Source organism: Callithrix jacchus, chromosome 4, assembly GCF_049354715.1.
Source record: "Callithrix jacchus isolate 240 chromosome 4, calJac240_pri, whole genome shotgun sequence".
Lineage (NCBI taxonomy): Eukaryota > Metazoa > Chordata > Mammalia > Primates > Cebidae > Callithrix > Callithrix jacchus.
The window spans coordinates 149,905,784-149,923,216 of record NC_133505.1 but is presented as its reverse complement, the minus strand read 5'-3'; the positions used below and the strand labels follow the sequence as shown (position 1 = coordinate 149,923,216).

The 17,433-nt window shown below is 36.9% G+C and overlaps 1 protein-coding gene across 3 annotated transcripts in view; it reads right to left on the bottom strand.

Annotated features, from left to right (window-relative positions):
- AIG1 (androgen induced 1) overlaps positions 1–17,433 on the bottom strand; it is a 255,426-nt gene that overhangs the window by 194,416 nt on the left and 43,577 nt on the right. The gene's annotated exons all lie outside the window — the stretch shown is intronic.

The window sequence follows — 17,433 nt, the reverse complement described above, 5'->3', positions numbered from 1 at the left end:
ATTAATAAAATAAAATATTTCCAAAGTAATATAAACAGAGATACCCATACCATTTCCCCCAATCCCCCCCCCAGAAAATTACAGGTTGTACATTCTCCAAATCAATTACAAATGGAAGCATTTAGATCAGCTATGTTTTACTTATACTGCTGCAGAGGGAGAACACTGCAGGTAGCATATTGTAATGCAGCTAGGCAGATGATAATTCCAATTATGATAAGGGCAGAAAACATATCCCCTGGGCACAAAGTCATACTCAATTAGCAGCAAGGACAGATTCGGGAAAGCTTTTCTGGCTTTTTTTTTTCTATTGAAAATAATTTACAGATGATATCTTTGTAAAAGATACAATTTTACTCACTGCCTCCTTAGAAAAGAAAGCAAGTTTCAAACTATACTACAAGGCTACAGTAATCAAAACAGCATGGTACTCATACCAAAACAGAGATATAGACCAATGGAACAGAACAGAGGCATTGGTGGCAACGCCACACATCTACAACCATCTGATCTTTGACAAACCTGACAAAAACAAACAATAGGGAAAGGATTCGCTGTTTAATAAATGGTATTGGGAAAACTGGCTAGCCATGTGCAGAAAGCAGAAACTGGACCCCTTCCTGACATCTTACACTAAAATTGACTCCAGATGGATTAAAGACTTAAACATAAGACCTAACACCATAATAACCCTAGAAAAAATGTGGCACATATACACCATGGAATACTATGCAGCCATAGAAAACAATGAGTTCATGTCCTTTGTAGGGACATGGATGAACCTGGAAACCATCATTCTCAGCAAACTGACACAAGAACGAAAAATCAAACACCACCTGTTCTCACTCATAGGTGAGTGTTGAACAATGGGAACACATGGACACAGGGAGGGGAGCACCACACACTGGAGTTTGTTGGAGGTGATTAGGGGAGGGACAGTGGTGGGTAGAGAGTTGGGGAGGGATAACATAGAGAGAAATGCCAGATATAGGTGATGGGGATGGAGGCAGCAAACCACATTGCCATGTATGTACCTATGCAACAATCCTGCATGTTCTTCACATGTACCCCAGAACCTAAAGTACAATTATATATATATATATATATTTTTTTTTTTTTTTTAAAGAAAGAAAGAAAAGATAGCAAGTACCTTTTTTGGTATATTTCCTCATTGGCAGTAGAAAGAATCTGCGAAAGCTCTGTGGATAGGGGTCCTTACAAGGGAAGACGGATCCAAAAAAGTATTTGGTTCCATCACTCAGCACAGCACTAGAACACTCAAATTATTAAGTGAGGCTTTCTGGACTTCACCAAATCTTACTATTATTAGTCAGTCTTAGCCAGAGCAATGTTCTATGTTTCCTCATAATGTGGACTCTCTTTTGTTTCAGTGACTTAAGGTTTACTGTCATTCTTTCTATAGCCAGAAAGCCAGAGTAAGAGAAGCTAAGCCTGCCACGCTTGAGAACGACACAATAGAAGTCACAAGACTGATGTTTTGATAACCAGAAATAACTTCAATGACTCAGAGAATAATTTCATACTTAGAAAAAATTTCTATTTTCTATTTTTCATATCTTTCTATTCATATCTTTGTATTTTCCACATCTTAGGACTTTAGATGTTTGAATCTCTATGTTGGTCCTAATGGAGTTTGATTACACTGGAGTGACCCTACTGGGGAATAATAATCTTCATGCCAATCTGCTTAGTAAACATAAAAAGGTGACTAATAACCAGGGAAATACAAATTAAGACCACAATGAGGTAGCAATTCTCACCATTATAATTATTTACAATTTAATTGTGATAATACTAAGTGTTATAAAGATGTAGGGCAACCAGAATCTTATGGTAGGAATGCAGATCTGGAAAATCACTTTGAAAAACAACTGACAATATTTACAGATGCTCCTCAACTTATGATGCGATAATGTCCCTATAAATTCATAGTAGACTGAAAATATCTTAAGTTGGAAATGCTTTTAATACACCCAACCTATCGAATACCATTGCTTAGCTTAGCCTCCCTAAAATGTGCTCAGAACACACACATTAGCCTGCAGTTGAGCAAAACCATCTAACACAAAGCCCATTTTATAATAAAATGTTGAAAATCTCATGTAATTATTAAACATTATAATGAATGTGAAAAACAAGATGGCTTCATGAGTACTCAAAGTATGATTTCTGTTGAATGTGATCACTTTCACACCACCACGAAGTCAGAATATAATAAGTCAAAACTTCTGAGTTTTGAACTATCTATAGTAATTTAAAAATGCATATACTCTATTTATTTAGTGATATAATTGTAAAGTGCATTCCCTACAGAAACTCTAACACATGTGTACTAGTCATATCTACCAAAGGTTAATTTAAGGGTTCGTTGCTTAAGAAAAGTTGAAATAATTATATGTTTCTTAATAGTTGACTGGATAAGTAATTGTGTTGTATTCATACAATGAAAATCTAAATAAATTTAAACATTTCATTTTCACAGCAAAATATGAAACCAAAAAAAAGAAATCCAGGAAAGAATCATACATTCTGACACAATTGAAAAAAATTTCAAAAAATGCAAAGATAAATTTAAGTTTGCAGGGATATGAAGTAATGGAGAAATGCATGTGAATTAATAACATTGCATTAAGGTACCTCTAGAGAGAAAAGGATAAGATTGGAGGAAATATTATCTGTATAGGGTATCAACTGTACAGATAATATTTTATTTCTTAAGTTGGTTATTTGGCATATAGAAATTTATTGTATTACTCTCTATATATTTCATTAGCATAAAATATTTCCAAATAACTTGAAAGTTTAAAAAGAGTGGTTTTTATTCTTTTGAAATATAGTTGGCTAGTCTTTTTCAAATCCTTTCCTTCCAACTCAATATCCCTTAGTTTTAAAGATTGACTAAAAATAGGATTTGGTAAGCTCAAAAAGCCTAGTTATTGAACTATACATAAAATTTCTGTGAGAGTTTCATTTATAGGCAAAGGAAATAGAATATTGCCTTGGTAATGATAAAGCATAAATATCTGGAGACCACTGAATTATTTTATGCATTCTGGAAAGCAAGGAAACATGATGGAGGATAAGTCCAAGAAAGAAAATTCTGGTTAAAGCTATAGCAATACCCACAAATACAAGTGAATTCACTATGACTGTTCACCTAAAAACTCCATGATATAGTAACTGGACCAGATTTGCCTTCACACCATAAACAACTAGACATATGGACTAAATATGTGAAGCAACCTTTTCAGATACTGGACTTTTTACTCAGCAATCAGTCAGATAAATCTCTTTTTAAAGGGCTTACCAGATGAAATCAAGCCAATCTTAGATAATTTTCCTTTTTCTATATAAAGTAATCACAAGAATAATCATATTCACATTCTCCCCAAACTCAGTTTGAGGGGAATCCACAAGGGTGAATGTCTTTGGGGTCATTTTAGAATTCTAAGTACTACAAGCAGTAGGATAAACAATTCTCAAAGCTCACTCAGGATACAGACGTATTCCAGTTCTGACTAATCATATAGGAGAGGGCTTATTGGCTAAAACAGGCATTCCGTAGAGACCCAAAAGTCTCATGCCTAAACAGGGCAGTAACATAGCCCTGGAATAAAGGCTAACATAGATCCACCTCAATAATACTTTAAAATAATGCTCAAAAAAAAAAAAAAAAGGAGCTGATCTATAAGTAGTTTAAATGCCTATGAAAAGCAAAATTCTACATTCCTTAAAGGAAGACAACAAATTCCAGACATTCAACAACATAGTGCACAATGTCCACCATCTAACAAAAATTACGGAACATGGCCCAGTGGCTCACACCTGTAATCCCAGCACTTTGGGAGGCCAAGGCGGGTGGATCACGAGGTCAAGAGATCGAGACCATCCTGGTCAACATGATGAAACCACGTCTCTACTAAAAATACAAAAAATTATCTGGGCATGGTGGCACGTGCCTGTAATCCCAGCTACTCAGGAGGCTGAGGCAGGATTGCCTGAACCCAGGAGGCAGAGGTTGCAGTGAGCCAAGATCGCGCCATTGCACTCCAGCCTGGGTAACAAGAGCAAAACTCCGTCTCAAAAAAAAAAATTACGGAACATGTCAACCAATAGAAAGATATGATCCTTAACCAAGAGAAAAGTCATTTAATTACAACAAATATAGAAATAACAGAAATATCGGCATTGGTAGACAAGGGCATGAAACAACTAAACTAAATCAGTTCAAAAAGTTAAAGGAAGACATAAAAATAGTGACAGAAATAAGAATTTAAAAAGAAAGTTAATATTCAAAAGTTAAAAATACATCTGAAATTAAAGTCACTGTATGGAAATAATAGCATATTAGACACTGAAAAAGCAAAGATTGAAAACTGAATACATAGAAAACAAGAATACATGAAGAGAAAATTTCCAAAATTAATCATAGAAAAAAGAAAGACTTTAAATATTAACATCTAAGCGAACTGTGAGAAACAGTCTAACATATGTGTATTGGAGACCCAAAGGAAAAAAGAGTGGTCAGGTAGAAAAAAACATTGAAGAAATAATGGCTGAAGTTTTCTGAAAACTATAAGTTTTCGAAGTTTTCTGAAAACTATAAACCCAAAGATCCAAGAAGCCCAACAGTGGAATATACAGAAAGAAAACCATATCAATGCTCAGCGTAATAAAATTTCAAAAAATTTGTGATAAAGAGGGAAATTTTAAATTCACTGGAAGGAAAAAAATTATCACATACAGAACAAAAATAATTAACACACATTTCTTGCGTAAAATGATCCAAGCCAAAAAAAAACCAATGAAACAACATATTTTAAGTCTTATAAGGAGAAAAATTCTCAAAGGTGAAAGACTTTTTCAGATAAACAGAAACAGAAAATTCATTATCAGTAGACTTTCACTAAAAGATATATTAGATGAATAAAGAAATGATGTGACCTTTGTGAGATCTATGCAGAGCAATGACAGTTGCTGAAAAACAGATATGGATAATATGGATATGAAAATAAATATAAAAGATTTTTACTTTTCTAATTTCTATATCTCTGCTCACTGCAACTTCTGCCTCCTTGGTTCAAGCAATTCTCTCACCTCAGCCTCACCAGTAGCTAGGATTACAGGCATGTGCCACAATACCTGGCTAATTTTTGTATTTTTAACAGAGACGGGGTTTCTCCATATTGGCCAGACTGGCTGGCCTCAAACTCCTGACGTCATGATCCACCTGCCTCCCAAAGTGCTGGGCTTTCAGGCATGAGCCACTACACCTGGCCCCAAATGTTCCTTTTTTTTTTTTTTCTAAGTAGGCTTGCGGACCAAGCTAAGCATACGATAGAGAACACTTTTTCCCCTTTTGAGCCTTCATAGTCAGCAACGCTGTAAGACATATTTTTCTTTGTGAGACCTTAGATTTTCCTAATTCACAAACTTCGGGATAAACAGGGTCTCAACAAAAAGATAACTTTAAATTTTAAGTATGTATCTACATAGGGAATATTACCAAAAATAATGAGGAACATTTCATAATGATAAAAAGTCAATTAATCAAGAAGACTTGATGATATTAAATACAGACGTACCTAATAGCAGACCTTCAAAACAGAGAAAGAAGAAACTGATCTAGCTAAATTACTCAATATTTTTTGTATAAATAAGTAATTTACTAATTCTTGGGAAATAGTTACTTTTATAAAGATTTAAAAAGAAAAGGAATAGGAATAGGAGGGAACCTTAACATCAAAAGAAGCAGGGAAAACAGAATCTCAAATTTTGGGAGAGGGAAAAACAAAATAATTTCTGCAAATCTAAATGTAATAGTCTAAGCAACACTTTCTCCAATGTATATCATTAACAGTACGTACAAATGAAGTCTTATACTTTTCTACAGTTGATTCATCTTCTCACCCAGTGGTGTCATCTAACATAGCAGTCCCCTTACTATTACCTGGTGGCTATCCGGTCACACTCTGTAGACCTCCTTAGTTGTTCTCCCCAACTTCGGACCACAGTATGGCTCCCACCTCACCTGAACTGCTAAAAAGACTTCCCCAAGGAGTGTACGTGGAGGTCAGAGAAAGGAGGTACTACAAAATAATTTTTTCCTATTTTCTAAACATATGGAGACAAAGAGGAAATGTTTGGGTTTTGTTACTGTTTCTTTAACTCACATTGGTTAATCCTCAAAAGACAATCTATAAAAATTATGAAATAATCTATCCTTCCCAGGAAAAAAGTATAAACTCATTTTTGGTTATTTGCTTATTTAAGAAGCAGTTTGCCAATACTATTAAATCACTTGAGGTTTCTGTCACTTCATGACTTTGATTTGAACTGACGATTAACGAATGCCATTAGAGACATTTTATATGTATTTTTCTGTTGTCTACATGAATCCTGCTGACCACTGCAACTTAAAATTCATTAAATTAACTATTAAAAATGTGAAAGTTATATGGAGAGGCACAAATGGATCTTAAGCAGGATTACCTTGAAGTATTATTCAACTCCAGCCATTCTGCAGAGCTGGCACTTCCAAACCATCAACTCAGCATGACGCACATATACACCATCTGGTTTTGGGTTCTTAGCAGGCTAGTTGCTCTTGTTATTTTATATTGTATGTAGAAACGAAGTGGTCAAATGTATCATGTCTCTCCACGACATATAAATAGGAATAGATCAGAACAACAATGGCAAAATCCCTGGATTACTTTGGAGTCACTCAGTACTTGTTTCTCTAAAATCTTCTCTACTGTTTAATTCCATCTCCATCTTTTTTCTCCACCTCCTCAACTCTCCCTGTCAGGAAATCATAGCTGAGTTACTGAGTCATTTTAGATTTTAACTTCATTTTTGCAAGTATTGAAGTGTACCCAAGTTCCATTCATATCTTTATCTTTTTTGAAATGCACAATTGGTTTTGATTAAACTAATTTAATATGCTATTCTTTTTCTTCTCTGGAATGCACTAAACTCTTACAATCCTGTTTGTACTACAGGAAAAATTCATTAGACTTCTGCCATTTATTCCTAAACACATATGATATAGTTTATCCAGAATTGCTTTTATTTCATCTTATAACATCATCTTCAATATCCTCAACTAAATATAATTATGGCCGAGTGCGGTGGCTCACACCTGTAATCCCAGCACTTTGGGAGGCCAAGGCAGGTGGACCACTTGAGGTCAGGAGTTCCAGACCAGCCTGGCCAACATGGTGGAACCCCATCTCTACTAAAAACACAAAAATTAGCTGGATGTGGTGGTGTGCATCTGTAATCCCAACTACTTGGGAGGCTGAGGCATGAGAATCACTTTAACATGAGAGGCAAAGGCTGTAGTGAGCCAACATTATACCACTGCACTCCAGCCTTGGCGACAGAGCAAGACTCTGTCTCAAAAAATAAAAATAAAAACAAGAAAGGTCAGCACCAAAAAAGAATATCAAGCTATGTCCTTAATTAGTTGCTAATTTGTACATTTCTACCTAAATGACTAAACTCAGGCAAAACACAAGAACACATCAAAATAAGAAAAGCAACACTTTAAGTAAGAAATGGAATCGTTATTTGTATGAATTTTTAAAGGTCAAAGAACATTTGTCTTGACCTTTGGCTGTAAGATCCCCAGTGACTGGTAGCCAAGGTCTTCCACTGTTTGATTATGTTATACTTTTATAACACTAATGTGAAGAACACCATAGATTCGTCTTGAAGATGGTTCATATTTTCAAGTTAATTTTAGGCACAGCAGACAAAAGAAGCAAGAAGGTGGAATGCTGAGAAGGGCAGCAATGGAAACTGGAGTGACATGGATCACGGAATGAAGGAAAACTGTGGAGAGACCAGATGGGAAAGAGGCAGTGAGATTTATTGGTGTCATAAAGAAGGGCCTGGAAGAGTCCCCATATGAGGATAAAAGCATTAATTAAAGGGGAAATGATAAGGAAGAAATGAAAAATCTACCTGATCTCTTTTCTAATAGAAACATAAAGTATTATGTGACACTTAATAAATTTATATGTAATCTGGAGAGGAACAGTCTATCTACACAGAAAATCTCTATATAAAAGTCACATATATGTAGATAGGTAGATATCACTCTGTAGACCTCCCTACTTGTTCTCCCCTACTCGGGACTATAGTACCTATATAGTACCAAATATATAGGTACATAGTAACGAATAAATAGGTACTATAGTCCCGAGTAGGGGAAAACAAGTAGGGACTATATCTATTTATTAGATATATATGATATGCACATATATGATACATACATATATAATATGTACAGTTATATATGTGTGAGAGGGACAGAAAGAGTGCTGTTTCTCATATGCAGAAACGTAAGTAGCACATTTGGAGAAATGGTGTAAGCTTGAGACCTTCCTGTATTTCACCTAAGGTCACATATCATGAGGTACTTTATAGCATAAAAAGTTATTTTGTTGTCAGTTCATAAAACCTTCAATGTTGTTCTTGCTGGAAGTCAACCTAGGCAGTATCTATGTTCAGCAAAGACTGAATTTGAGAAGTTAAATAACATGTGGAAAGGATACAAGAGCCAAAAAATGGCAGTTCTATGAAACACCATCTTCAAGGGATCCCCGCCTTTCCACAGATATCTTTCTTTTTAACAGCGCATAACTCTTTCTCCCTGTTATCAAGATCAAGAGTGGATGCCAAGGGTACCTCATCCCCATAAGACAGTGACTTAGTACAAAACCAGATGAGTGAATCCTGCAAGGATTTCCTTTGCCTTTGTTTTCACTGCTTTGCTTCCTGAGCCATCTGAACACCCGGTAGCAATTCTATAACCAGGGGGGTCCATTATCACTTACCTGGAGTCAGTTACATGTTTGAACGCTACTCCGTAGAGAAATCAATGCATTTAAAAGAACCACAGGCTCTCTCTATCTGCCTCATCCACTAAGATGATGCCCATTAGATGCACCGCCTGGTGAATTATCCTCTCCGATCCTTGGAGAAGGTTAGCCTGACCAAGCCAAAGTGGACTTCTCACTCTAATGACTGAAATTCTCTCTAAATCTGTCATCTAAGTGACATGCTTTAAGCCCAAGCTTTTTCAAGGAAAGTTCACCACAAACATTTTTGAGGAGATGGGCTAACTGCACCATCAAATGTGTGGTTTGCAGAATGTGATTTAGAATCCCTGCTTTTGTCCACAGATATTTACCTCATACTGCTCCATCTCATTACTGAAAATCAATGAAAGAGGCCATAAGTCACCACCGGCAAGCAATTCATTCAGATGGGCAGAAAAAAATAAGTTTTTTAGTCAGAAATAATGTACATAGATAAGCAGCTTTGAGAACGAAAGCTTGTCAACGTAATTCATTACAATATCACATAATTGCTTTTAATATATAAGTACCAAGGAGAACAACAATCTAAAGAAGGCATTTGGATATTCTTCACAAAGTAATGGGTACAATCATGCTATGTTCCCTCAACTGCCAGATAAATACACAGTGGGGATCTTCCCAGAGACTCCATTCTAATTTGCAAAAAATGATAGAAAATTCCCCCCAGGGTGTTCTAACTTCACTTCCACAGCTACCTGGGTGGAGCCTACAATGACACTACAAGCTACTCAATTTTTTTTTTTTTTTTGAGACAGAGTCTCACTCTGTCACCCAGGCTGGAGTGCAGTGGCACAATCTCAGCTCACTGCAACCTCCGTCTCCCAGGTTCAAGCGATTCTCCTGCCTCAGCCACCCAAGTAGCTGGGATTACAGATATGCACGGCCACCCCCAGCTAATTTTTTTAGTTTTGGTAGAGATGGGGTTTTGCCATTTTGGCCAGGCTGGTCTCGAGCTTCTGACCTCAGGTGATCCACCCACCTTGGCCTCCCAAAGTGCTGGGATTACAGCTGTGAGCCACTGAACCCAGCTGAGCTACTCAAACATTTTACAGGCTTAAAGATTTTTACACTATTAATATTAGCATGAACTTTTGAATACTGAATTAAATACACCATTGATTTTTAAACAAATAATTATTTATTGTTGGGTACACAGCACTTAGTAAACTATTAATGTAGAAATACACACTATGAAACCATTGTACACCCTGCTACAAAGGTGAATATACTTTAAAGTGCCTAACCTCTAACTCAGCACTATCTCCATTTGCTAAGTATATGACATTTAGATTAAAGCACAATAATAGTGATAAGCAATTACTGGGGGAAAAAAGATGCTACATCTTTGATAATGTTCTGAAGTGCATTAAATTTTCTAAGATTGTAAAATATTTTGTCCCACTAAATTTTTATTCATGGTGACAATTTTCTTCAACAGAAGATAATTTAACTACTAAAAGTAACATTAAAGAGCTAGATAATTCTAGAACCTAAATAAAATGTAAAGAGAATTATAAAAGGTACTCTGGAGCTCAGGAAGAGTACCCCCACCAAAAAAAAAAAAACTTGGAAAAGGACCTCCTCCCCAAGGATGGGCTTCAGATCTGATACTGTTTGGCTGTGTCCCTACCCAAAATCTCATTTTGAATTGTAATCCCCATAATCCCCACATGTCAAGGACAGGACAAGTTTGGAGGCAACTGGATTATGGGGGTGGTTTCCCACATGTTCTCCTCTTGATAGTGAGTCTCACCAGATCTCATGGTTTTATAAACATCTGGCATTCCCCTACTTGCACTTACTCTGTCTTGCCACCCTGTAAAGAAGGTGCCTGCTTCTCCTTTGCCCTCCAACATGATTGTAAGTTTCCTGAGACCTCCCCAGCAATGCTGAACTGTGAGTCAATTAAATCTCTTTCCTTTGTAAATTACCCAGTCTCAGGTATTTCTTCACAGCAGTATGAGAACAGACTAATAAAATGCCCCACTGGAAAAGGTGTTTTTGCAGCCTGCAGGAAGAGCCACAGCTGCTGGATAGGAAGGAAGCAGCCTTCCCAGGGCAAGTGAGCCACCACTGATGAGCAGGTGCACAGAAGGGGTTCAGGGATGACTGTGGGCAAGAGACCTGGAGCATGTGATGTCCGTGTTGGGAGGGCTGCAGGGAAGTGGTCACTGGGACAGGCTGCGGCTGCGAGGTCACTGAGGGACTGCACATCCCCTTGCCTATGGCTGGGGCAGAGCAAACTGGATGTCCTTATACCTACACTACTGATGAGTGGGGCAGCAGCTGAAAATAGTAAGAGAGGTCCTTCCTCCTGCAATGGCCCTTCAGCATTCTTTACTGAGAAAGTGCAACATTGGCCTCTCTGTGAAGGACAAATGCTCATGAAATCCAATCTGCTATGAAACAGCAGGTATTGAAGGGTTATCCGATGTTATATATGATAGCATTAATTCTTCTTTGTCTAACACAAGCATCACATATATATATGAAAGATGAAAGATATTATATATGATAGCATTAATTCACCATGACTTTGTTGACTTCTAGTAGCATTGCTGATTTCAGTTATTCTTATGAACTGCAGAAAAATCATTTTAAAAGCATTTGCTTTTAAATTATTCAGACTGGAAATCTGAGTTCTATCTTTCCGACTTTGGGCCATTTAATTATTTTCAACCCACTTCTATAGAAAGTTGATCAGGAAAGGCTGGGCGCAGTGGCTCACACCTGTAATCCCAGCACTTTGGGAGGCCAAGGCGGGCGGATCACCTGAGGTTGGGAGTTTGAGACCAGCCTGACCAACATGGAAAAACCATGTCTCTACTAAAAATACAAAAAATTAGCTGGGCATGGTGGTTCATACCTGTAATTCAGCTACTTGGGAGGCTGAGACAGGAGAATGGCTCAAACCTGGGAAGCAGAGGTTGCATGAGCCGAGATGACACCATTGCACTCCAGCCTAGGCAACAAGAGCAGAACTCTGTCTCAAAAAAAAAAAAAAAAAAGATCACGTGAAAACCTACAAAGGCATTATCTTATTGTTTTGAATATGGTAGAATATTCAAAGTGGACTAATTAGTAATATGTGATTGTGTTAGATAAAGAAGGCTACAGTGAATGGCCAAAGGTAAATTTTACCTGTATATTAAAAATTAACCAATCTTTATCATGCCTTTCCTGCTCATATCAGAATTCTATAAAGAATGACAAAAAATAGAAAATAGTTCAAATATGTACAGACTCAACCATAGATAAATAAATAGAAATATTAAAAGAAAAAATATACAGCAGTGAAAATAAACTGCCTAAAGTAACATGTATCAACATGGATAAACTGCACTGGCATAATGTTGAAGAATAACAGCAAGCTGTAAACTACTGAAAAAGCATAATATCATTTAAGTAAAGCCTGAAAAGAAATGAAAGAAACAACAATATTAACCAAGGAATCCACATATAGTAAACTATAAGAAAAGTAAGGCAATGACAATAAAAAAACTCTACACATAGCCAAGTTACAGTCTGCCCTACTCTAACTCAATCTATTCTCAGGCAACCTTTTGTTTTTCACTGCTCGATTCAAGTGTAATGAAATCATCATTAGTGTTGCTATTTCATAAGTATCTGACTCTTTTGCAGACTACATGGGTAGAGTCTTGTTTCAGTTCAACATCATATCCCTAGAGCTTAGCGCACATCTGGAATGTAGTGTTCATGCATATTTACCAATTACAGAATTAATACAGTGGTGAAGACAGCTGAGTGGAATGGGAGGGGACCTGACCTGGGACTAGAAGAAGGATGGCCAGGAAATTCTGAGGGCCCCATAAAGAAAGATGCCATAATAGTTTATTTCCATCTGTTACAGGATTGTTTTTCCAACAGCACCCAGTGCCATACTTACAGGGCATGCCAATGGGAATTCATGGGTCTGACAGTTTGCAAGGAAGCTCAACAAGACACTGGGGCACTGAGAGTATCAGGAAATGAATAATTAGAGATAGATCACAGGGCTTAGAATCAGTAAAGAAAAGCATGGAGTAAAGAGAGAGAGAAAACAAGGGTGCTTAGGTAGGTTACAGGTATGGTGGGACTATATGAGGGGAGTCTGTGGTACCAGAAGTGGGTTTTAAAGGTCAAGCTCTTCCCAATGACAGTGAGATCCAGGTGTGGCCATGGTAGTAAGCCCCCAGGTGGATGAGATAAAACTCAGTAGAGTTGAGGGAAAAAAAAAAAAAACACTATGAAGAATAAATCTCATGTACCCGTTATGTTACTGTAAATTATAGGGCAAAAAAATAGTAAACAGAAATTCAAATAAAAACATAAAGAAATATATGTTCTAAGAAGTAGAGATTTTATAAATCTATTAATTAAGCATACAATTATTAATATACAATGTATGTTTAAACAACAATGAATAGTAACAGAGTACCTTGCATCAATAGGTATATAAACAATGGCATCTTTTTGTTCAGTTACATTAAAGTAATGCATATCCTTTTGATTTTTCCCACTTTTCTATTCTTGTAAACATACAAAGTATGTGTTTAAATTCTAAATAACAGAGAGAACCATCAGTACTCAAAGTTGTACACAACAACAAAAATTTTTTTGATGAATGCACACCATAAAAGGGTAAGGCTGGTCTCAACACTTTTGTTGTGGATGGAAGAAAGAAAACAAATACATAACCTTCCAGAGAAGTACCAACAGGTATTAATAAAAATATACATGTCTTTTTATAAAAGCAATATTCATCTGGAAACATCTCCTAAGAGAAATGAATTCAATGTCCACACATCAAGAAGTCAAACAAAATTTACAAATCTAAAATCCCGGAAGAAATACCACAAAGAGCTCCAAGAACTCAGAACAGAAAAAAAGTCGTAATTTATGCTGCTTTATAAGGTACATTAATTTTAAAACTATCAATAATTTTTTCACCAGAATACCAAATAAACAAAAATAAACTGTGGTTTGTTAGAAATCAGAAAGTATACTAAAATTTACATTAGAAAGCATAGTAAATTGATACTAACTTTTAAAGATAGGAAAAACAAGCTGACATAAAACTTGGTGTGATATACTAAATTTAGTGAAAAGATGTTTATAAATTTCTAAGTGAATCCAAGTAACATTTTCCTGAGAAGTGTTTTGAAAATCAACCACAACATTATTTGAAATAATTATCACACAGTTGTGATAATTATTTTACTAGTGAAATTTTCACTATTTTACTAGTGAAAATAAAATACCTATGGTTTGTGAAAGTTAAGACATCCACAACTGAACCATTCTACCAGTTGTCAGAGAAAGGCCTGGTTGCTAACCAGACACACACTGGAACTGCTCATAGCAAATGATTTTTACAGCTTCTCCAAATAGCTAACAGTGACATTTTTGTGGCAATTTTGTCTGTAGATAAAGGAAGGATAGATAGAAGGAAAGGAGAAAGGGAAGTAAGAGAAAGGAAGACAAATTAAATGATCTTTGGGAGAAAAGGATTATGTAATATAAAGTTGTAGTATGCTCAGACACATTGAAAAATATATGTATATTACATGACATGTTCAGCTTGATCAGAATGCAGCACCTGAGAGATGATGATTCAAACTGGTAAATGCTGGAAGAAATCACATAGTTGAAGACACGATGGTCAAACAAGAACAACTCCATCTTTTCTACCATATTGATATTGGATCCTAGAGCCGAAATAAAAATATTATCTAATATTTCCTCTGTTTGTTAGCTGTGATTGTGCCAAGCACCCCAATCAGTGCACTGAATAGGGAATACAGACAAGAATGAAGGCTTCTTCCAAAGGTCCTTAATCCAGGAAGAAGTCCAGAAACACTGGATGGAGGAGGGATAAGGCCCTTAGAATCTAAGTCCAAAGTGTCCATGAGTTACTGCAAACACGTAAGTGCTATCTTTGTCTTACATGAAGGCCCTGCAGTTTTGTAGAGCCCACCTTGCCACTGGAGTATAAACAGATGGAGAAACATTCCATGTTCATGGTTAGGAAGAATTAATATCGTGAAAATGGCTATACTGCCCAAAGTAATTTACAGATTCAATGCTATCCCCATCAAGCTACCAATGACCTTCTTCACAGAACTGGAAAAAACCACACCTTGAACTTCATATGGAACAAAAAGAGAGCCCACATAGCCAAGTCAATTCTAAGTAAAAAGAACACAGTGGGAGGCATCACACTATCAGACTTCAAACTATACTGTAAGGCTACAGTAATCAAAACAAAAAATGGTACTGGTACCAAAACAGAGATATAGACCAATGGAACAGAACAGAGGCATCGGAGGTAACACAACATATCTACAACCATACTATCTTTGATAAACCTGACAAAAACAAGCAATGGGGAAAGGAGTCCCTGTTTAATAAATGGTGTTGGGAAAACTGGCTAGCTACGTGCAGACAGCAGAAACTGGACCCCTTCCTGACATCTTACACTAAAATTAACTCCAGATGGATTAAAGACTTAAACATAAGACCTAACACTATAAAAACCCTAGAAGAAAATCTAGGCAGAACCATTCAGGACATAGGAGTAGGCTAGGACTTCATGACCAAAACACCAAAAGCATTGGCAACAAAAGCCAAAATAGACAAATGGGACCTAATCAAACTCCACAGCTTCTGCACAGTAAAAGAAACAGTCATTAGAGTGAATCGGCAACCAACAGAATAGGAAAAAATTTTTGCAGTTTACCCATCTGACAAAGGACTGATACCCAGAATACACAAAGAACTAAAACAGATTTACAAGAAAAAAACAAGCCCATTCAAAAGTGGGCAAATGATATGAACAGACACTTTACAAAAGAAGACATACATGAGGCCAACAAACATATGAAAAAATGCTCATCATCACTGGTCATTAGAGAAATGCAAATCAAAACTACATTGAGATACCATCTCACTCCAGTTAGAATGGCAATCATTAAAAAATCTGGAGACAACAGATGCTGGAGAGGATGTGGAGAAATAGGAACACTTTTATGCTGCTAGTGGGAGTGTAAATTAGTTCAACCATTGTGGAAGACAGTATGGCGATTCCTCAAGGACCTAGAAATAGAAATTCCATTTGACCCAGCAATCCCATTACTGGGTATATATCCAAAGGACTCTAAATCGTTCTAGTATAAGGACACATGCACACGAATGTTCATTGCAGCACTGTTTACAATAGCAAAGACCTGGAATCAACCCAAATACTTATCAATGATAGACTGGACTGGGAAAATGTGGCACATATACACCATAGAATATTATGCAGGAATCAAAAACCATGAGTTCATGTCCTTTGTAGGGACATAAATGAACCTGGAGAACATCATTCTCAGCAAACTGACATAAGAACAGAAAATGAAATACCGCATGTTCTCACTCATAGGTGGGTGTTGAACAATGAGAACACATGGACACAGGGAGGGGAGCATCACACACTGGGGTCGGTTGAGGGGAATAGGGGAGGGACAGTGGGGGGTGGGGAGTTGGGAGGAGTTAGCATGGGGAGAAATGCCAGATAGAGGTGAAGGGGAGGAAGGCAGCAAATCACACTGCCACGTGTATACCTATGCAACTATCTTGCATGTTCTTCACATGTACCCCAAAACCTAAAATGCAATTTAAAAAAAAGCCCTAATGCTTCAGTATCATTCACTTCCAAAGTTTTCATCTATCACGGTAAGTACAAGCTGCCTGCTTGCACTTACCTTGTGTTTGTTACCCACAATTCAGAACTGGACTTCATCCCCCTTACCCAAGTATCACCCCATAGATGGACACCTCTTAGGTTGTGGCATACTTTGAAAATTATTACAATACTTTTGAATGTTGAGCCTTTAAAAATCTTTAATTGAGAGATATGCTTCAAGGTGTGTGGAGTGTTTGATACTTCAATTAAGCATATATAGGCAAAAATCTATGATCCCCATGTAGCCAGCGAGCTCCCAGACATGATCTGAGAAATCTGTCAGTAGGTGATAAACACAGTATGTACTATGAAAATTCTTTTGATCTTTGGAAGGCCAACGAGAGTACATCCCTTGAGCCCAGGAGTTCGAGACCAGCCTGGGCAACATGACAAAACTCTGTCTCTAGAAAAAATACAGAAATTAGTTGGGTGCAGTGACCCATTCTTGCAGTACCAGCTGCTCAGGAGGCTGAAGCAGAAGGATCAACTGAGCCTGGGAAGTTGAGGTTGCAGTGAGCTATGATCATGCCACTGTACTCTGTCTGGGTGACAGAATGAGACCCTGTCTCAAGAAGGAAAAAGAAAAAGAAAGAAAGGAAAACAAAAAGAAAATTATTTCTTTGGGACACTCTCCAAAAGTTCCATATAGGAGTTTTTTGGCACTGATTTTTATTTAGGTCACTCAAGCCCCTCTTTGTTGTAAAATTCTTAATAGGATCATAGGACTTAGTTACTTATTAACACCATCAATCATAAGGCAACACAAATGATAAGTCTTTGGGTTACGTTACTAAA